The 23,708-nt window shown below is 40.2% G+C and overlaps 1 protein-coding gene across 1 annotated transcript in view; it reads left to right on the forward strand.

The window, feature by feature from the left end:
- Positions 1–5: 5 nt before the first annotated feature.
- Positions 6–23,708, forward strand: part of cbfa2t3 (CBFA2/RUNX1 partner transcriptional co-repressor 3) — a 104,383-nt gene continuing 80,680 nt past the window's right edge. The window contains exons 1-3 of the mRNA XM_053864739.1: positions 6–63; positions 4,553–4,619; positions 4,743–4,854. The gene's annotated coding sequence lies outside the window, so the exon portion shown is untranslated. The remainder of the gene's footprint in view (positions 64–4,552; positions 4,620–4,742; positions 4,855–23,708) is intronic.

Raw genomic sequence — 23,708 nt, forward strand, 5'->3', positions numbered from 1 at the left:
AAGTGGTTCCTTCCTGGACAGCACAGCACAATGAACGGCAGCTGTGAAGATTCAACATCGATGGTAATGTATCCGGTTCAATTTTAAACGCTCGGTTTTTTTCGAACGTATTTATAATTAAACACATCACACTGTGGATGAATATAATGTCTTCATTATATGTGTCACAGAAATTAATGCTCTAGTCACAAGTGTCATTCAGCAATGTGCTTTATCTGTATGATGGAGGCAAAAAAAACCCAAAAAACTATACCAAACAAGTCAAGTAAAATCAAACTTATTTTGAGCGAATAGTTTGTCATAGTATTTTTAAATTAGACTCTGTCAAATAGTGTTTAAAAATGTGTTTTGTAATAATCATAAAATTACAGCAACAACAACACATTTTAGTTTAAAAACACTTGGTTGGTTTAAAGCAAATGATATGATATGAAGATGTTGATATTGGGTTGGAATCATCAATTATTTAATGGACAAAGTCGATTCGACAAAAGTACATAAATGTATATACAACCTACATAGTAATTTGTGCATTTCTCATCAAGGGTTACAGGAACACATAGTTTACTGTGTTCATGTCATGTCATGTCCCACATATGAAAGAGACAATAAACAATGTGTCTGATCACTGTTGTTTGGCCCTTCAGCTGGGTTTTCTTTAACTATATTACGAAGCAACCGTCCCTCTTCTTATGTGGACCGCTGTAATGGCACACCAAAGATGAAGGCACACAGTGAGATGGTGCAGCCTATATTCATCCTCCCCAATGAGAGCTGTGTTTGGCTTTAGATCACATACAAGTCCATCTTCTCATTGTGCCAACTGGCTTGGCTGGCTTCGGCATCACGGTGCAAGTGGGCACATTCAGCCGCCAGCTGGCAGTCGTGGGCCTCACATCAGAGAATGGTACAGACATGGCACACGTTCAAAAAGTTTTCACATCCCTCCCCAAACCCCCTACATTGCAGACGAGGATGGCATGTTCCTAATGAAACAGGAGCCTTTGTTACACACTCTCCCCTCCAATCTCAGCAATAGTTTCGTCAAAGACCAGTCATCTCCATTAGTGGGGAAAACGCTGTTCATGGGAAGGCGATTCTAATTCAACAGCAAAGCAGGACGATCTCCAGCGAATCTTTCATGTGTGGGAATTTACACGCTTTTTCGGATGTTTTGAAGCTACGGATTTGCGAAGGATACTGCCAAAGTATTGTCCAAATATTCTCTCCGGTGACTTTGAATAAGACTCAGCTGGCAGGTTTCTGGAGCTGTTTTCTGGAAAATTGCCATCTTTTTGCTAAGTAAGCGATGGAATCTGCCGTCTAACATCATGTATGGTGACAGGAGACCTAAAGAAAAGAGCGGGGCGTAAATCTGTGCATGCTGTTAAGTAGATATGTGTGCCTATTGCGAAAAGTGATTGTAACGTTTATGGTGATTACAGAGAATACCTGATGAGAAGGAGATGGCATTCTGCTGAGATGGCCTGCAGCCAACGCATCATTCCGCAAAAAAAACCAAAACAACCTGAAACAGTCTTGCCATGGATGAGCTCGATGGCGTCAGCAGGTGCCAACGCCAGATTTGGCAGAGGATGGCATCTGTGGAAAAGCAAAAGACGAGACCCCCCACGGACTTGTGAAAGAAGCTGAGATAGTACCACAAACCGTAGGGAGAACCCTAGCATGTGTCTGGTTGGCATGAGCTAGAGAATGCCTTGGCAAGTGCCTTCTTCTTTCCCCTCCCACCCTAGCTTACACACAAACACACTGTTGCCCTGCTTGGAACACATGGTACATCAGCAGCGGCATCTGGCCGTGCTGACTACCGGCAGCTGCGCTTCGTCTTCGCCAGTTGGGAGTCTTGGCACTGCCACTTCATCAACTACCTGTGGCTCCTCCTGGGTACAGAGACGTGCAATGAATTATTCCAAGACTGCAGCTGTAAACTTGACTTTCATCCAAGAAATCCACTGCTAGCATATGAGTCTGTCTTCTAAGTGCTCTTGTAATCCAAATACTAATTTTAGTGTGGCAAAATGGAGTTTCTTCTTGTGGCATGGCTGGTTTTGGAGGATGGAGCCTCAACAATTGAACTGAAGTAGATGGGACTGATGGAAGAAAATGTAAGTGACGGGTGCAGGTCTCTTCCAAATAGAGATCATAGCCTCCTGAAATGCCTGCTGTACCAAGTCGGTGCTGCCACAACCAAGGTTAAACCTGAGATCTGGGTTCTCCTCAGCGCTTTAGCAACATAGGGGCCTCCTATGACCTCTTAAAAATCCCAGCATAGGGGGAGTTTTCATGCTCCCTGACCATCATTTGAGTAGGACCTTTTGAGGAAGGACCTTAAGGAGGACAGTGAAGGATGTACAATGCACTCTTCTTTTGTGTTCTAAAATCTGACACATCGCTGCCCCCACTCCTCAATCGAGACACCCCCTATGTTGGGGAAAAATCCTGGGGAGAACCCTGACATGGGTTTTGTATTTTGATTACCGTTGAACAATATGTGTGATATTTTGCAGATGCGCTTTTATTTGTGAAATGCACTCATAGCTTCTGTTGCAACTGATAACATTACTTGTTCCATTGGTGTCATTTTGACCCCTAGGAGAGGAACCAAAACCAGATTACATTAGATTTGGTGCCACTTTTTTATGTTCTCTGCATTGTTGTTGAGATTAATCCGATTGTATCAATGTTTTTTGTGTCTCTGGACACAATTGTTCTTAAAATAAAAGAAAGTGGATTCAATCCATCGGCTTTCTGTTTCTTACCCTGAATTTGCCTCCAACATACTCTGTTGTTTTCTTGCATTTTTTTTTCACCGCTGGATTATACCAGCAACTACATCATTTTATTGTGTTGTTCTGTATTGCTATTTTACCACTTATTTTTTTAAATTGCAGCCTTTAACTTATGCCTATATATGTTCTAACCACAGTTTAAACAATTTTAATTCTGTGAACAAGATGCTTTTCCATAATTGCTAGACAACCTTGATGAGGCCGTTTTACGTATTCATATATCTTATAAAGCGTCAATCACTCAAATTCATGTGCCCAATTAATAGTCAGAAAAAATAATCATATTAATAAGGACATGTACTGAGAGTAACACGTTTCTGAGGTGTTATAAGTCGCCGATAATGCATTCATCATGATTTACAATTCCCTGCCAAAATGAGGAGTTATTCCTGGTCTTCAGAGCTGAATATAACTGGCATAAATTTAGTTTTGCTAAATAAATGCAAATATCCCTTATTGCAGCAGTGAGGGGCTGTCAGTCAAAAGTCAGAGGAAAAACAGACAAACAAAACAGCGAAAATTAAATATAAATACCTGAAAGAATAGACGGTTAGAATTGAAATACTGATGATTGACGATGAATGACTTTTCTTTTCTGGTCCACCTTAACCACACTGTGTAATCTTATTACTAATAATTCTCCTAATGAATGCTGTCCACCAAGTGGACGCTGTCATACATGATTATAAATATTCTGAACTTCATCTATACAACCTTTTGAAATCATTACATTTTGTTATGAACGTACCGATGATGAGCCCTTGACTGTGCTAAAGTGTGAGCCCTCTTCCTTTTTAGATCTTAAAGAGCACAAACCTTTTGCACATCTAGAATGGGACTTGGTTATCTTGGGTCACTCACTTGGCTGACATGTGATGTCATATTCTAATAGTAAGATTGTAATACTCCTCACCATTGTGGACCTAAAACAACCCAGCTGATCTTCGGCAGAAGATAGAACAAGGCAGCTCATTTCCATTTCTTAACATGACTGCAGGCAGCCATAAACATTGTCTGACTTTCCTCAGATAAATACATACATGGTCACTTTTTCTGAGGGCGTTAGTCATCAGATAGTGACCTACTGGGAGTTTTGTTCCTCCATCTGTGTCAGTCTGACCCATTTTAGCCTTCGGCCACGTCCAACTGTTCCATGTCTGGAACATATGTGTGGAGGCAAGGGGATGAGGGAACCGTTGCCGTGTGGGACCTGCAGACACACATTACAAATATGACCCTGGACCCCCGCGCTCCTGTCTGTCACCGCTGCTCAGCACAAGTGGACGCCGGCTTGTGTGCTTTGTTGAAATAAAGAGAGAGCTTGTCATTGGGAAACTTTTGGAATTATTGTTGCATGGGCTGGTGACTGTGCAGCACAGAGAATTGGGAAGTGGTCCATGTTGGCAGAAGTGATAGTATCATTGAACAGAGCTGGAAGCCACAAGGGACTTTTGGGTGTGAGCCACATATGGGCAGCCAGGCTGCTGATGAGCTGCTTAAACAAGCCTCTCATTGTGGTCTCACAGAGAGATTTCTCCACCAGAGGATTTGTGGGACTATATTTCGAGGGTCTCCATTGTTTGCTTTGGCCCAGGAAGGTGGATGCAAGCTGCTGACAGTGCAATTTGTTTGTCAGCAGGAAATTTTCCGCTTCAGTTATGTTTAAACATCTAAGACACAGACAGAGTCAATAACACTAAAGGTATAAATGTTTGACTGCAACTTGTTATTGCAATTAACAGGTTTTCTGAACAACTGCAGCAGACATCAAACGGTCAAATGGATGGAATAAAGTTGATTCAACAGCAGGTAACACACTATAAATCAATGCCGTCCAACTTCCTGGCTGGCTGTAATAAGTTTTGGAACTCTTTTTTTGATGGCTTTCCATTAACGCTTTATTGATCGCCCTTACCCTTTTAACTTGCTCAGATGGAAATGGAAACTGTTTGGCTTCAGCAGACCATCAGGACTTCCGCCCCTCAACTCCTGTTCTGCTTCAGTTTGATGTGCGTCATCCACAAATTGTGGCCTGGCAGCTACAGTAAGTCATGTCTGTCACCACTCACATCCAGCCAGACACTTTAGGATCATTTCACATGGTGATGTCCAAATATAGATCACTCAATCTTTATCAACTGCTTTAGTCTGAAATTGGGATTATTTTACTGAACAAGTTACAACCCTTATTATGCACTCAGTGGCAATACAAGGGGCATCATGTGAGAAGAAATATTGACAGAAGCTAAACTAAGTGACACAGTAGCAACAAAACAGTCAAGTAACGTTTGAAATGTCTGTAATTGATCTGTAATATAACAATAATAATAATAATTGTTATTATTATTATTGTTGTTGTTGTTGTTATTATTAAAATAGGATCGCAAAGGGGCACTTTTGTCATGCAGGAAAAAGGGCCAGTGCTCGAGCACCAATAGTGATCTGTCACTACATTCTTAGCCTCCATTTTTCATCCCATAACATCATTCTTCTTTTTCTTATTCTTATTCTTATTCTTATTCTTATTCTTATTCTTATTCTTATTCTTTTTCTTTTTCTTTTTCTTTTTCTTTTTCTTTTTCTTTTTCTTTTTCTTTTTCTTATTCTATTTTCAATGGGAGATACACTGTACACTGTATGTTTTTGTCTATTGACTCTGGGAATTTATTTACGGTTGTTGGTGTTATTCTTTATTATTTTTACCAATGTGCACACACATGCGTACGCTCGTGGGCATGCACAAAAACTCACACTTGCACACATGCACTGAGTGTTCCATGTTGCTTGTGCGGTGTGTTGTTCTGTGGGAGACAGTGCCATATGCTGTCTAGTCTCAGAGGAAAGGCTGAAGCTTCTGCTGCAAAACTGTCATAGCTCTGTAACTTTTAAGATGCACTTGTGTCGTCCTTATATGGCATGGCAAGTTTTCTTAACCTTCACCTTCTCTTCACATTGTTATTCAAATTCACATAACTTACTAAAGAAACATTGTGTGTGTTTTTTCTCTTTTAAGAAAAGAGATGCATCAAAGCTGCATGTTAAATCCATCCTGTTGGCTTGTTACCTTTTTCCACACAATACAGTTTTTGATTTAGAATTGATATCATTGCATATTGCTTTTACTACTTGACATGGGAAACTGTTGACTTGTATTTAAGATAAAGATAAACAGTATCTCTTTATTCCCAGGGATTCACAGTTAAACAGAAAATTATTATTTCTTAAAATGAATGTGGGCAATTTGGTGAAATATTTGTGATACTAGTTTTGATAAATAACGGTATGAACACATTTAAATTGTCATGTTTTAATCATTTTAACACAATAAGACATGTATTAATTTATAGTCTGCTGTTTAGGATGTTCTTTAAATAACGCTGCCTATTGAGTAACACCCTTTTTAATGGTGCGGTTGTTTGAAATCTGTTAGTCAAAATAACTCACCGGTTTTTAGTTTAGAGGATTGATACGCGTCTTTTTAGTAGAGTGATTCCAAACTTGTTAGGTGCATATTGGAGTCATTTTTCTCAGTTTGTATTCAGTGATGTGGTTTATTCATATGTTTGTTCACTGACATTAGGAGGTGAAGATACACATTCCGAATGGTCTTATCTGTATGTTCATTACCACTTTGCATTTTCGGCAAAGAGCCGGGCTTCTTCACTAAATCGCAGGAAGGATTGTTAGACACGCGTGTTATTAATTTCTCCAAGGCTCCTGTGGCGTCTGTATGAATCTTAATGCTGCTGACTGGGCCGCAGCTTTATCGACTTTCTTTAAAATATGAAGAAGCTTTGCTGGAAGCGCCTGGGGTCATTAGCTGAAGAGTAGGCACAAATCCTTCAGCGAGCCCGCGCCGGCTTCGCCATGTTAAATGTGCTCGTGAAATATTCATAATCATACTCTTGCCTGCACACGTGCACGCACGCACACGTGCGCACAGCGAAACATTGGCATACGCACACAATACACAGGGGACACCAGGGGATCAATATTAAAATGTATTCCTTTCTGGTCTGCTGTTAATTAGCTGCGGTTCTTTTTAACTGTTAAGATTGCGCAGATTAACGCTGTCTTTTTGTAGAAGACAAAATTGAATTAATTATGTTCAAAATGATATGGTGTGATAAGAGTGTGACAGACCATTTTTAATGTGTAGATAAGTAAATCAGAGAGAAAATCTCAACAGACGGCCTACTGATCTATTTGTGGATCTTTCATTGCAAATCCTCTGCTGTAGTTGCTGAGGCTGCTTCACCTAAATTGGCATCTGTGCAGGTGCAGCAGTCCTGTTGGTCTCTTCGGTCGCTTTGACCCTTATAATGGAGCGTCTAGTTTTGAGCATCAGGAGAGCAAGCGTCGGTCTGCAAAATAGTACTGTATGGCCCGATAAGTTGCTATCAATGTGCAACTCAGAGGCTTTACGCTAACACATTGCAAGTGATTGTAGCAAGGAGGCGTCACGTCACGAGAGATAAGTGCATTTGTCATCCTCATTTGAAACCTAGGTGGATTGTATTATTGTCTGTCATCTCAAGTTAGCCATCCTAGACTTGTAATGAATATCTTAAAGATTGTTCTACAAGCTCAAGCTCAAGGGGTTAGAGTTAGGCTTTTATCCTTGTGGATGTAGCCTTATACCGGCAGTGCTGAATGTTAGTCAAGTGACTGTGAGGCTATTGTGATCGGACAGGAAGAGTGAATGGCCACATGCTCCGACTGAAGACGCAAACTCACTTGCACTGTTGGAGCTCATGTGAGGCTGGATTGTTGGTGTGGTGTGTGGAATAGAGCCCTGTCTCAGTGTTCATGTGTGCCGTCTTAACAAATGTATTGATGATGACGGATGATTTTCTGCGCATTATTATTATTATTATTATTATTATTATTATTATTATTATTATTATTATAGTTACGCCCATCTCCGCTGTGGTTTTGTCTTTTGTGTCAGCGGTAATATCCTTTTCTTCTCATGAGACTTATGACCCTTCAGCTTTGGAACATTTATATGACAATGAATTATTCATAATGAGTAATCAATCATTAAATTAGCAGTGTGTTTCCCAGGTTCCTTCATGCAATACGTTTGAGCTTCAGATTCTTTTTTTAGGGGAGATATGGTCTTTAAATAGATGGGGATTTGGCGGCGAGCGAAGAAGTGAGTAAAGCGTCACAGGGCATTTTTACAAAATTTGGAGGTCATTTATGGACGGTCCACACTCAGTCAGTATATAGAACAATACAGTAATTTCAAATGAAGCAACCACCAACCTGGGCTTGTCTGTGGCCACATGCTATTTTTATGTGCTGTCATTTGAAATGGCGTTGACTTACAGCTCATCAAAAGACCCCTGCATGTGTGAGACAGGTGCTGCGTCAGGGAACAAGCCAAAACAATCTTGTTGCTACAGAGAGCGACAGGCTCATGCCTAATTGAGGTCTGTTTGCATGGCCCAGTGCTGGACAATAGACGGGGGCTGGCAGATGCATTTGGGGTGGGGGGGGTGCAGTCTGTATTGATACACACAATGCAACTAAGAACAATATCACGGAGACAATAAGAAGTGCACTGCAACAAAGGAACACGGGACGGAAAGTGTGCTCCAGTTTGAGTTATAGGATGAATAGACTAAGCAAAAACTACATGCCACCAAACTAGGTGCTCATGTATTACTCAATTTTATGCAGGAGAATTGTGCTACATAAATATGAAGTATGTGTTTTGCTAACCTTTTTTAAATCTGTTGAAAACACATTGATATCAATGGGCTTAGTGGAACAGGAGGTGGCAGTAGCGTTGTGGAACTGGCTGGGACAACACACTGTTGGTCTGAGCAAGAGAGGTAGCTCAAGCTGCCGGTCATTCCGCACCATAAAGAGTGACCAATATTGAATTGATTTGTGGATTCACATGGTATTTCAGTGCAATAATGAAATCCTGCCATCACTTTGTTAGTTTTGTTAGTTGCTAGTTTTTGGTAATAGACAGACAGGTGACCTTCTTGATGGTTTTGGTGCACACGCCAGCCTGAGAGAAACGCACACCAGGTGGGATTTGTGCTGTTCTAAACTGACATGAAATCACACCTTGCTCTCACTAGTTGACCACCGAGCAGTCACATTCCACCGTCCAGCTTTTTAATATGTACGTTTGTCAAAACTGTAAAAATATTCAGACACAAATGTGTCAATGAAGAGCTGGGTTATGTTTCCTTACATGAGCAAGAAGTGCAACAAGCGGTTATTGATCTGTTTGCTACCTCGTGTCGGACTTTATGACTAGACTGTGGTTAGACCAACGGAGGAGGAAGCTACTTACTGCATCCTTTTACTATAACTGAATCGATCAGTTAGGTGTGGAGTAGAGCTGTGGTCACTCTCCTCCATCATAGCCTTACTATATGTTGGGAAATTAAATTATTCAATCTGTGACGCAGTTACAACCAGCATGTTAAGACCCAGATCAAGATGGATGTTGCCTTGAGCCACAATGCATTACATCGTTACATTAAATTGAAAATGTGAGCCATGACATTGGGCCATGGGATGTAATTACAAGCTGTTCAAGAACAGTGGACCATGGAAATCACAGTGGGTGTGTGTGAGGCAGAGGGAGAGAGGGAGGGTGGACGTGTGTGTCTCTGGAAAGTGGCTGCTGTTTGGCTTGGCCTTCTGTCCTCTCTTCAAAAGGGGCTGTGAAATCAGAATTTGAACGCCACAGAATCAGGAAATAATTCCGCCAGATTTCTATTGCCCTCTTGTAATTGTTTGTTTATTGGCTGTTTTTCAAAGGGCCGAGTGCAAGGGTCTTTGCAGGCTGCAAGACTGAGATGGAGTGGAGTGATGTCGAACAGAACAAAAGAGAGAACTATGTAGAAACATGACAGCACTTGTTCAGGACATCATAATTTTTAAAATAAAACTGTGCTCTTAAGTTTATTCATCATGCCGGTTTCATTTCCGACAGCCAATTAGTCAGCAGATGACTGAAGCAGCAAATACAAGCTGCTGCACTGGTGGCGGCACAGACGACATGAAAAGAGGCTGACCCCGCAGGTCACGACCCCAGTCACCTTTCACCCTTTCAAATTGGACATCCATTGTCCACTTTTATTTCAGCTCATTTGGCCTTTGGCTCGTATTTAGTGACCAGTTCTGCACTATATTGGGCCTGAGAGTTACTTGGATGGACACAAGCTGGTACAGCATTTCAGTTTATAAAGTATCAGTGCTCGATGAGATGTATAAATTCAGAAGGATGTAAAACACATTCAGAAAACACATTAATATCTGCAGATTCGTACAACCGATGTCCCAAAAAGTGGCTTCACGTGTGCTCTTAAAAGATGCTGTAATTTTCTAATCCAAATAAACCACTGTCTTTAACATTAAACTTACTTAGTAGCTAACCAACATTATATCATTTGAAAAAGATGCATTAAACAGGCACATGAAACAAGTCAACAGAAAACAGCTTTACTGTAGGAGAACCTTTTGTTGGTCTGACTTCAGACAACAGCTTTAAGTATCGATATACCATCAATTACAGCACAAACAAAAAGTTGACAGTGATGATTGGAGGACTAGCCTCCATCCATTCATCATTCCGTTAATCATCTTTCGCGGTCTGAGGTCAGGTCATAGGCCGGCTGCCTGACCAGAGACACCTACGCGTCCTTCTCCTTTCGTCCTTCCTCTTGGGGACAGACTGATGTGCTCCCAGATCTGCCATTGCCCAGAACACCTTCTCATGTATGAAGTCCTCCAGGGGATAAGATACCTGATCCAACTCGACAGTGACTCCTCCTCCGAAGCAAGAGCGCCATGGTCGTACTCTGCCCTTCTCCCTCTTGACAGATCTTCTCTCGCTCTCCCTGAAGGGGGGGAGGTCGAGCACTATGTAAATTCAGTCACCTCCATATCACAATAGCCACTTCCATCTGTCACATCACACGCATCCCAATACTTCAAACCAATTATTGAAACCTAAACTTCAAAATACAAGTGGTCACCTACGTATAACGCAGTTCTAAACATTACTACCAACTGCCTACCTGCCCATATAACCCAGACTGCTTACCTGATGTTCATTCATGCACCTCATGCAGCCATCTTTAACATTCTTCATCCAAGATGTGATCACGGTGTTCTACCCACACGTTCATTGGAATGAATTTGGAATATTACTGAATGAAATGATGGGTCCATACATACATTTAAACAATAAAATATTGTTTATTCTGCATCAGTTTGATAATAGCACAATAAATCACAATGGTGCCTATATTCAAGTTTTCATTTAAACTAAAGCTCTTTTAATGTCCTGAAAATATTTGTATAATAATTTCAATTTGATAAGAATTTCAAGTACATTCAGAGGAGTGGAAACCCTGGTCATTGTGTAGTGAAAAACAACCCTGAACAAAAGCTAACTGCTTATTTTTGTTTTCTTTGGTTCAGGGATTCCTCTATGTTTGTTGTTGTTGTTATCATCCTAGCTGCAACGTGTCTTGCGCATCAGAGTGGACCAGGAACTCCTGCACTTACAAAGGTTCCCTGTTGTCTGGAGAGCAAACTGTTCAATTAAATAACATTAAAATTAATCAAATGCTTAAATATTTTAATGCATTTTTTACAGTATATACAGTATATACAATACAGTATGGTTTGCCAGTTCATTGGATGCCTTGCACTATTTGTTCTACATGTGACAGATTCACAGTGAAATCCATTTTTAAAGTTCATAAATAAACAGCGACAGACATGATCCCTGTGACAGCTGCAAGGTCTGAGAGCAGATGATGGAGGCAGAGGAGAGACTCATTTAGTCGTACACTTCTAGTGCTAACAAGACACCCGGCATGTGCTCGCTAACACTCTCTCAGAGTCATGTTTCCATCACTACAGGGCATGTGTTCTTCGGGAGGTTCGCCATAACCACCACGAGAACAACTGCTTATTATCATATACAATTCCACTGAAATTACAGCAATTAGAACGATGGAAATGTGCGATTTGCCCCATAGAAGTGTGTCTCACACCATGTACATTTGTTATAGATGACGTTGGAGCCTGCAAATCATTTGTTCTCCTGCTGCCAGCGTGTGCACCTGAGTCTTTGTGCGTGTGCATCCGGACTCATGTGCCATATGGACTCACCTACGGCACCTGTCAATTAAATGTAGACACGAAAGAGATGACAATGACATCTGATGAATAATTCAACCCGAGCAGCTATTTTTCCTCAACTTTACACAGCCAGGACACTGCACCCTTCTCCGCTGTCATGCCATCCTTACGCATCTATTTTCTGCTCAACCTCAGCTGTGGGTTGCATTTCAACTCGTTGTATTCTCTTCAACCAAAACTTTTCGCTGGATTGATTTACTGCATTCAATTATGTGTTACATTGTGCCATTTTAATCATTTGTTTGCAAGGACATCCTCCTCAGTGAGCGACGCATTGTTTCAATAAAATAAAAACAAACACGAGTAACCACCAATAACACTTTGTTTCACAAACAGACTTGGATTATGATTGAATTAAGTGGAAAATAAAAACAAAACTCTCACACACTGATATTCATTCCCTGCCAGTTTGTAACAATCCAAGGCCACGCATTTAATAAGCTGCTATTGTTTGAAGGCTGAGCCGTGGAAATGAGTGCACACGGCGCGGCGTGCGGGTAGACGAGTGTAAAATCTGATTCGAAAAACGTGGCAGGAAAACAAGAAGGAAGGAGCGGCAGCCAATAATGTCTGTCCTCTTGCAGACACCTCAGATCTCCCACCAAAGTTATGTAAAAATTTGAAAGGGCCATTTGACTGAACATGGTTGTGATCGTCTTTAGTATTTTCAACTGGTGACTTTCACCTGAAGGTAAAAATTATTTTGCGGTAAGAAAATTCAAACAAGATCTTAGTTGTGATTGTTATTCACACTTTTGCCTGGGATTTTTTTGTACCAGGTTTCCAGACTGATCTTGATGTTTCCTTAAGCAAATAATTTATAATAGTATATTTCCCTTTTATTCTTTTTCTGTGTGTCAAAACATTATGTATTTTATAATATTAACATTACCCTCTTCAGATCGACAGCTGAGAAAGCTCAGATTAACAATAATACATGCACAGCACAGGTCATGATCTTTGCTCATTGTTCTTGGGACATTGCCAGCTAAATAGGTGGGGACACCCTGGACAGTTTGCCAGCCGACATCAAGGCATATTTTCAATTCATTGTCACCATCTAACTTTAAACCCACATGTGTAACAACTGTGTGCTGATTGAAAGATGAGGACATTTGAAAAATATGAATTGTAGTAGGTCTTAAATATATATCACCGATTTTCCATGCAATGAAAGCTAACAGTTTTTAAATGAGAAATAATCTCCTTATGTGTATTTTTATGCACTTAATCACCTAATGCAGTGGCAGGCTTACATGTTGAGGACTCCACTGAGTTAAAAATCCCTTTTGGTCAAGAGGGCTTTTACTTTGGGATCCCTGTGGAGTAATTTGAGTTCCGCTCACATCACTGTCAAAAATAAAACCAGATGTTAAGCTGCATGAAACCTTGTGAACAAAGGCGAGGAAATTGCCTTTTTTTTTTTTTTGTAATTAACCAACTCCATCAAAAGGAACTGTCTGGATAAATAAGGATATTGCAGTATATTTCAAGACATTGAGGTTGCTTTAAAGCAAAAGAATGTTTTTTCTGTGACATTACATTGTTTTAAGCAAAGTCTTGGAGTGTGTAGGAACAGCAGTTGCACGGGTTTTGCATCACTGACCGCTGACAACACTGCAACATTCAGCAAACAAAAAAAAAATGTGCTTAATAGAGTGTGAGCATATGTCTGTGTGAGTGTGGGATGTGTTGTGGACGTGTGATCAGCCTCAGTATCTACAATATTGCTTGTCTATTTTAGGGTCAGATTTGATAAGCCCCTGAGTGATATGGCATGATGAAATGACAGTTTGTCAGAAAGCAGGTCAGAGGGCAGTCACCGCGTAGGCGGCTCTCTGCGACTCATGCACCGGGTATAATTAGGTTCTCATTACCATATCACTCAATTACCAACAAGCATTCTGGCTGCTTTCTCTCAGGAATCTGCCCTTCTGGACACCAGCTCTGAAGAAGGACAGATTTTCTTTTTTTTTTTTTCTGGCGACGGAGGTAATTATTTCTGCTGTCCCTATCCCTCCCTCCCCTTTATTATGATTGCTACTGGTAAAACAATGGCTTAGGTTTTGTTGTGTTGCGTTGCTGCGGGCACCATCTGTGGTGGTGAGGGGGAGGCACAACAATACCCATCCATATGGTCAGGGCATCAGCAGCAGCCATATCTGCTCATCAAGTCCTGTCATTGTCATCAGCCACTCTGTGCTCACACACTCGTCCGTGTTCATCTGTCTCACAGACGTGCACACACAAATAAACACATGCACACTGACACAGCAAGAAATGGCTGGATACTTACTGAAGCCACAAATACAGGGGAGGATGAGGGCTCGAAATGTCCCTCTTTAATTCACACAAACATCACAATTCCATTTGCACCGTCCTGTAAAGACAGGCTTTTTGGTTAAATAAAGGTCTCATCTATGATGCTTTATTGGTACCTTCACGAGGACTCATAATACATTTAAAGGCTTTATAGAAGATTTATGTTTATGAATGCTCATGATCGTGTGTGACAACATATGACAAGTTTATAAACTACTGCAGAGAAAATCGTGCTGTCTTTCATTCCAATATAGAGCGTGGTTAAGTTAAGAGTTTGGGGTTCTTGAGCCTTTATAACTCGATGTCAACTATTTATTATAATTATTGGCATACGTTACATGACTATGGACATTCAAAACAGTTTATGTAAAGCTTTATAAATGCACTATAATATGTTATGATTGTGTATATAAGGCATTAGAAATCAGTGCTTAAAGTAAAGTGTGTTATATATCCTTCACTGTAATAAATTAATTTGCCATCAGCCTCGGCTGCATCCGTTGACTGGAGCTGGGAGCTTGGGGCGTCTTTTGACTAACCCATCTGCTGTCTCGCACCTCCTAATCTGTTGTGCGGCATGTGCACATAATATATAAGGATATACATGATATTTGACAGCTATGAGTTACATATGTTTTTGTCATACTCGCTGGTATAAATAAATCAGTAATTCACTTTTTTTAAAATTCATACTTGAACTGCGTTCTCAATGGTATGATACAACAAATGTATTATTATTATTATTATTACTATTATTATTATTACTATTATTATTATTGTTGTTGTTGTTGTTGTTGTTGTTGTTATATAATACATATTTCAAATATCAATAGCATTTTTGATCATCATTTATAATATGTAAACACAAATACTATCATTTAGTCTTTAATACTACGTTCTCCATTTCTTTCAAATGGAAAAGTCTTTGGTCAGGCGAAGAAATGAAATGCTTCCATATACAGGTATTAGCAGAAATTAATTGCTTTATTTTCAGCCTCACGTGTCCTTAGTATTTTCCTCTTGTCATCATTAGACAGTTTATTGCACTTCTCCATCAAAAAAAAGTTTTTTCTTCAAAATTTCACATTCAACAATAAATAAAATTTGAATTTATTAAGATGTGAATCATATTTTTGATGCATTTAGTTTGAGTCAGAATATATATATATATATATATATATATATATATATTGTTTTTTGTCGACTTACTCACGACCCGAATGAGAGCACAAGTTGGCCCCAACCAAAGGCGGGGAGTGTGAAGAGATGGTGCGATAGCTGTATTAAGATAAGCAATAAGCATGTTATATTGAAAGAGGACATGGTGACATGGACTTTAGGAAAACAGATTACTTGAGAGAGATCTTAAGTGATAGAAAGGCAAAGATAGAGAGAAAGCAAGGGGGTAAGGGAAGGACAAAGCTGATGGCATGTGAGCGCAAAGATAACCGGTTATCCCAACGTCATCTCAATCTATGGTTATCTGGGTCTGCCTCACATCGTATCTTTCCCGTGTCTCAGTCTTGTGGAAGAATAGAAACCTTGAAACAAAGCCTGAGTGACTCTGGTTTTAATTGGCCTTCAGAATCGATAGCCGACCAGCGATTTGACATGAAAACCAACAGATTTGCTCTCATTTTTGCCTTGGAATGACTATGGTTGGTTTCACATTAGGATAATCTTTATTTATATAGTACAAAAGCAACATTTAGTGACAAAAAATAATGTACAGAAGTTGAAAAAGATAAAAGGGATTTTTATGTTTTCTTTAAAGGTTCATTGTGCTCATGTCCTGTGAGTAAAGCAGATGGCAGCTGCTTTTGGTGCTCAGTTCTCTGTGGGGCCAACCAGAGAGAAGAAGTGGTGGGATGGGTGAGAGGGGTTCGACAATACCTGCCTTTTTCATGACTGCCTATTAATAAGTGTCTAGTAGATGGCAGGTTAGTGCAGACCATTCTTTCTGCAGGTAGACTGAGAGTCTGCCCTGTTCTGTGACCGAACCCAACGGTCATGTAGGTGCATGGAACAGATTGGTACAGTCTGATGGACGTGCCAAATTGAACCAGCACATCATACTTCCAGTGTTGATGCAAAGGTCTGCTGGGACTCGGAAATGTTGTGGGTCCAATTCAGCGTCTTAGAACAGAATGCAGCCCTGTAAATGTTTGGGATGGTGAGGAGCACAGGCTATTCCATTCTCGTGTCCAGACTCTTGAAGCACCTTGGTACCAATGGTCCTAGTGCTTGAGGGGATTTTCCCACAGGAGTGAGCGTAAAAAAAAATTGAAAAAAAGTACCAGACCAGTGCAAGTTTTCACTGTCAAGAACAGTGTTTGTTTTACAGGCAGTTTTCAAAGAGAGATAATCAATGTCAACTTCACCAAATGCACTAAAATATACAGACATAATTTAATTAAAGATTTTCTTGGGGGGAAAAAGTATATATTTTTAATGGGTCAGGGGAGTACTGTAGTATTCTGAATGTAGCCTTCAAGAGAAACAGTTACTCACAAATCAAATATATACACATAGTTCTCATTCTGAGGTAATATTGAATTCACAGCTAATGATCGCACCTCTGTCTTTTTCTGTGCTCTCACTGAATGAACCTCATATTTAAACATGCAAATGTTGTCTTCACAACTTCATACTAGACTCTGAGTTCTGCTTAGAAATCATCAAATACAACAAGTTTGATTCCTTTTCAGCTTCAAATAGTGAGTGATTTGGGAATTACAAGCTATAAGATGTTTTTTGATAACATTATGAACTGCGTTTATAGGTTTATAGCACTTGTAATATACTGTAATTCATGCTTGAGCTCATGCTTTTTTTTTTTTTGAATGATTCAAAACTGAAGTAAAAAATAATAAAAACATCTATGTCATTGTAACAAAGAGACAAACAAACATTTTTTTATAGGCATGCCCTCATGTATGTATAAACTAATGCTCCCTGGACCACAGGCATTGGAATATTGTTTATTGGATCAGTTGAACAATAGACAGGGGAGATCTCATCTCCCCACTCTCCTCTGTTGCCTGAGGCGCTGTAGAGTCCTGCCCCCCCCACATCGCTCTCCTCCCCTTCACTAACCAGAACTTTTCTCAATAATAGACACCGTCACTATCATCACATTGGATCGGTCCTCCTCTTTCTTGTCCTTGTTCTAGGTGTTGCTCTCCTGATTGTTGTTGCTGACTGACCTCAGATCAGTTGTGTTTGTCTGACCAAGGCAGAGAGGGTTTTGGACTGACAGTTGCCGGTGGCGACACTGAGGGACAAAGTGGGTGATGGGATGGGGATAAGAGGCGGGAAGTACATGGTCGCCTCAGTCACTGCCAGCCCTGGGAGACAGCTGGACTCTCTCTCACCTTCTGTCTTCCAGGGGTCAGTCCCGTTACCGCAGCCATTAGGGCCAAATTTCAGCCTTTGACGACTTCATTTGGGGCGGAGCCTATGGTTATTGGCTTCTATCAAAAAAAGCAGCATTATGGAGTGATGTACGTTTGCGAAGAAATATAAAACAACCCGGAAAAATGAATGACGATGAGGAAAATGATCAATACGTTCAAGTCGGTCCAATTCGCCTCTTTCATTCTATTAACTTTTCGGAAGAGGAAGTCGCCTGCAAGGTGTGTTTTCCATCCGAGATTGTCGTGCACATATTCCCTTTTTTATCAAACTTCATGAAAGGTGTAATTATGTCGGCCCCCTTGAAATATCCCTGGCGTGTTTGCTCGTGTTCGTGTGGTGCTCCGCACATATAATTTAATTAGAATTCATTACTCCCCCTCCTGTCAGTTAATATATTCATGACTTCCAATTCCCTCAGAGCTGTCCCACCACCTGGAGTGTCCTCCCTCATCTGTGTCACTCCTCCCCCTTCCGACTCCCAAACCTTCCGTCTCCTCACTCCTCCTGGCCCCGCGGGATCCCAGGGGGCCCATGAAGGGGTGTTAGAGTTGGGGTCGCAGAGGCTGAGGGGCACTCTGTCATTAGGGTGCAGTGGAATGTGTTAGCAGGGACCAGCTGGGACCAGCACTGTCTGGGCTCTCTCCATGCTGGTGCTGCTGGTGTGAGGGTGTGTCCTCACACTGGTGACACCTGACCAGTGAGGAGAAGGAAACACAGGCTGCCTCTGTCTTTAACATCACATTTTCATACATCACGATAACTAGTATATCACCTATTTTATGATAATACCGAGCATGGAGAATGTGCTGTCCACACTGCCGTAGCCCTTTACCCCAATTTAGGTGGTGATACAATAGAAATAATAAAAACTCAAAATTATTTACTTTTCCTTTTTTCATGTTTTTTTTTCTACAGAGAAAACAATTTCTATTTTTTCATCAGCAAGTGGCATGACGTTTTACCACATTGTGGCACCATGGCCACGTGAAAGTTGCAATGATATAATCGTGTGCTGTGTTTTATTAAGTTTTGTTTTCATGTGTTTTCCATTTTTTTCCAAATCATCTGTTCTTTGTTCCTTTATCAGAGTTTTGTAAAGAAATTCATTGAACTCATTTCAAACTTGCTCCAGACAAACTTGCTGACTAACTGAACCTCCTCTGTCTCATTTTCAAATTCATTTTTTCCCATCATTTTATTTTAGCATACATTTATTATTCGTATTAATCTGCAGACGTATTGAACAATAAATTATCGGATTAGGGATTTGTCTCTGGTGACTTATTTGCTCTTATTTATTCTCAGTTTTTACATATGCAATATGGATCTTTGATCAGCTTTCGTTTTTAATCCTCAAGATCCAGCCATCATGCGAACCTAATACCTAATACTCTGTGTTTCATTTAAAACAAAGTGGAAACCTAGATGTTGACAAACTTTCAAGTCAAATCACACTTAATATAAATATAGTATAAATAATATACAGCATCAAAACTACCTTCCTCTCGTGAGTGTTATGTCCCCAATCCTCTGTATTGCCTTATTCTATGTAAAACTTCAACTTAAAAATGCTCCTATCTCTCTCTTTTGTATTCTCTGTATCTTTCATGTTCCACCTTTGTACCAGACTCTCGACTGACACTGACTGAATATGTCCCCTCTGTGTGGTAAATATTTCATGGCAGGGAGCAGCTCGAAGTTTGATCTTTGCAGGGTGCCAGTATAGTAGTTCAAAGGAGATGCTGGGTCCTCTGACAGCACAGTCAGAACAGAGCGGTGAGGAAGAAAAGGGGTGAGATGTGGGGTGGTGGCTGGGAAGGTGGGAATAAGGGAGATGCAGACTTGGTTTGAATCAGCACCATCGTGTTTCTGGACAGCTCCCTTTGCCTCTGCTCCTCTGGTGCTGAAGGGAGGATGTTTAAACATCATTTAAACTGCTCCAGTTGTTTCTTCTTTACTTCTGTACAATGTTATTCGCAAGGTAGTAGGAAACTCTCGACAGAGACTGAGTAAAATTAATGTGGAAAATGTTGACGTATGTTTGTGATTGTGCCAGTGCGTCTGTTGATTCCTGACTGTGGGATGATTACATTACAGATTATTTTCTGCTCGTACAGTGGTGGAAACATATTTCAGACTCCCCATGTATTCTGCAATGTGCCAGAGGCAAAACAACTTTCACTCTGACACAGCCAAAAACAGTATTTGTTTCTTTATAATTTAACCACACAAAAAATATTTTCCAAGGTTTTTTGCAATATAATTTGAGAATGTGCGGAATTTTATTGGTGTTATTTTCTGCCATTGCATATGGAAGAAAGGCAATGAAGCTGGGTTCAAATCTGGCTGGCCAAGTCATTCTGTGCAGCCTGCAAGTGTGACTGGGCAATGAATCGTCCAAAGTGAATTATCATGGAAAATTTCTGTTTGATTATTGATGGTGCTCACCCCGTTTCTCTCTCTCTCTCTCTATATATATATATATATATATATATATATATATTTATATATATATATGTGTGTGTGTGTGTGTGTGTGTATTATTATTTTTTTATATATGTATTATATATATATATATATATGAAGAAACAATGGTAATGACCAGGTTGGAGTCTTTTGTTTTTCTTTGTCAAGTGAAACTAATAGCATGAAGCAGTGACTTCATTATTGTTGTCTATGTCACCCATTGTAATTTATAGAGCACCTCTTAACAAACATACAAAAAAAGTTTGACACTGTGCTGTATGTGTGTGTGTGTGTGTGTGTTTGTGTGTGCAAATGTTTGTGCAAATGTGCATCGGTGGGGAAAAGGGAGGGGGCTTCATTATTAGTCAGAGCTCTTGCCTTAGAGAGAGTGCTGCTTACACTCCATGGCTTAATGACTGAAAATGAGCCATAATTATGGGCTGTCAGTCCAGCCCCTGGCAGCCCCTCTGCTCCTCCATCTCTGGGGCCCACGTCCTCCCCTCGCCTGCACCACACCCAGTCTGCCATCTCTTGCTATCACCGTCGATACCATCAGAGATACTAGCGTAGCAGTGGTAACATCCATATGAAGAGAGTGAGAGAGGGCAGATGTACAGACAACTCACCTACAGTATACTCACATTAGACATGAATTATGTTAGTTTTATTAGTTTTGGGGAAAAAATAACTATTTTTTTCCTCCTTGACTTTTTTTTTATTTGTCCCACCCCTCTGTGGTTGAGTTTGACACCTCTGAATCACTATGGTTATTGTCAGAATTATAAGCATTAGACAAAGCAGATTCATTACTGAAGAAAAACATCCAAATGTTTGTAAGCCTGTTGCAATTTGGTTCGGAACAGATGAAAATGTCATTTTTTAAAAGGATGGTTTAATGAAGAACAATCATTTTCTGTGGCTTTTAATGCCTTCTTTTCCTTGATATCATGGCCTTGCCTTCTCTCACCCGCCTGCTCCGTGCACAGCTTATCATTATGCAGCGTGTGGTTTGTCAGAGCTGATGATGAATTTGTTTATGAGTGCAGAGAGCTGATTTCCCCCGAGTAGTCTTTCTCTCTCTCCCTCTTACACTTTTCGCCTCCTCTGCATCCGTCAATACAGGGGAACTTATCTTTCCACTCTTCTCCCTTCACCCCTTCTGTGCGCCCTAACTATTAGACTTAATTCAATCCTCGTATAACTGACCATCACCGCCTTGGAGTAAAAAAAGAAATACGCGAGATTGTTTACACAACACTGACAGTAGCATCTTTCTCACTACCGTCACTCCTCATCTCGCGACACCAACTGTGAGAGTAAACACGTGCTTGAAGAATAAATTGATCCCAGACTACACCCAGACACAAGTCACACAATATAGTCCAGGAAAATTCCATATTTAAAAATAAGATCCAACTGTGCTCTGAAAGCTCTCATGAAAATGTGACGCGTTGCTTGTTTAACTCCTCTTTCTCTTACAAGTGTAAAGTTGGACGCTGACGCCACTGACAACACTAACATACGTGATGACAGGTCTCCCTCCTGGGCCTTTCAATGTAGACATGCTGTTTGAGATCCGCCTGTATGCACACAGCCGTGCACTTGTAACTCTGGAGGGGTGGCGGAAGCGCCTGCTAAAATCAATTAATCTTTGCTCTGTTTTTCCTCTTGCAGAAAGTCGGACCATATGCTTCTCTGTCAGCCCGTGCTTTTAATTCACTCTTTATGTCTGCTGTGAAAACACACCAACAACCCATCTTTAATTCAGAATTGAAAGACGGATGTTGGCGGGGGTGCAGACAGACATGGTGGACTGCGCTGCACACTCAGAGAGCTCCGTGTTATACATGTAATTGATGTACTAAATTATGTATATAGAAAGAATATGTTTGCACTCAGTGGTGTAAGAGGTTTCACTACATTATATGTCCGTGGGGTTATTATTATTTTTTTTTTTCATTCAACCACAGAAGATGTGAAGGGAGGCTAAATAAGACACTTGATATATTTTACTTTATATATATATAGTTGGGCCATGGTTGTTGGACACATGTAACATTAAAATATGTTCCTTTTATTTATTTTAAATGGATAAATGTAATTTAAAAAATTGTTGTTCAACGAACCTTTCAACTCAGATATCAGATCCACGTTTGACATACTAAATTCACAGCCACTGCTGGTTCTCAAGCGGTTCAAATGGACTTAAGTTATTGATGTCCTCAATTAATAATAGAAAGCAACCAAACTCTTGGTGATATTTTTAACATCGTTGCGCCAGAAGAGGTGTCAGTCTCAGTTTTCAGACCCAAAAAGGAAAAGAAAAGACAGTTGGCTTTTAACACTTCTGTCTATTTCGCGACATAATAAACAATAATAAAAATAAAGCAATAATAAAAATTAAAAAACAACCAGTAAAAAGCAGGAGTGGGCAAAATCTGGCCTCTGGTCTGTTTGTGGTGCTTTTTAAAATCAGATTTCAGTTTCAAATATCCCACTCATATACTGTTGATTTAAAATGCGACTTCAACTCGCTAGATTTTCCGTAGGCTAAAACAATGTCACCTGATATGTTCTTCCGCCTCTGAAGAAAGTCATTCTTGCTCTGATGGCCCATATGCTGTAAACCTAAACGTTAACTTTCATTCAGTCATCCTTGTCGTTCTTTAAAAAAAAAAAAAAACAACAACAACAACAAAACAACATTTAACGCTGGGATAAAATCTGCAATGCTGAGCTATGAATTTCACGATTTTGACAGATTTAAGCCTTCACAAATGTGTAATGCTCTTAGAAACCTTTCCCACATTTTGCCATCATCTCTTCAATGGAATGTCTTTTGGTTCGGAGGTTGTTCACTAAATGACACAAAACGGCCTGCTTTCGTTGTCCACATCATCTTTACACAGGCCGGTAAAAAAGCTTCAGTACTTCCCCCAAAAGAATCCCATTTTGAGAAAAAAAAAAATCCAAAGCATATTTAAATCAGCATACATTGAAACATGATTGACATTTGTTACACTCACAAAAGAAAAACCTTTGACTCCTGCTACTGTGCTAACTGTTGCAGTGCTTTATGTCTTATGATTTAATCACTGCTTATGTATAATATTAAATTAAATATATTTTAACCCTGAAACCAGATGACTTGATGCACTTTTTATACTTCCCCTAATCATTAATATTAACCTGCATTTTAGACATTTTATTTGAGGTTGGATTTGTTGCCGTGCTGCAGTTGTCCTCCCCTCTCACAGTACATCCGCATGTAATAAGCCCAAGGTCAGCTGAAAACAAGAGGCCTATACACTGCCTCAACATTTTCATGAACCTGTGTCAGGAAGCAGAGGAGCCTCTCCGTGTGTGGGTGTGAAAGGGGACGGGGTGAGGATGAAGAGGTGGAGGAGGGGTTAAGGACAGATGCATGTGTGTTTTCTTTGTAGGGTGTGAAGGTCTCAGGTGGAAGAGGAAATACAAGGGTCAGATTGATGGTAAGGTGAATTT

Source organism: Synchiropus splendidus, chromosome 5 (assembly GCF_027744825.2).
Source record: "Synchiropus splendidus isolate RoL2022-P1 chromosome 5, RoL_Sspl_1.0, whole genome shotgun sequence".
In the NCBI taxonomy this organism is placed as follows: domain Eukaryota; kingdom Metazoa; phylum Chordata; class Actinopteri; order Syngnathiformes; family Callionymidae; genus Synchiropus; species Synchiropus splendidus.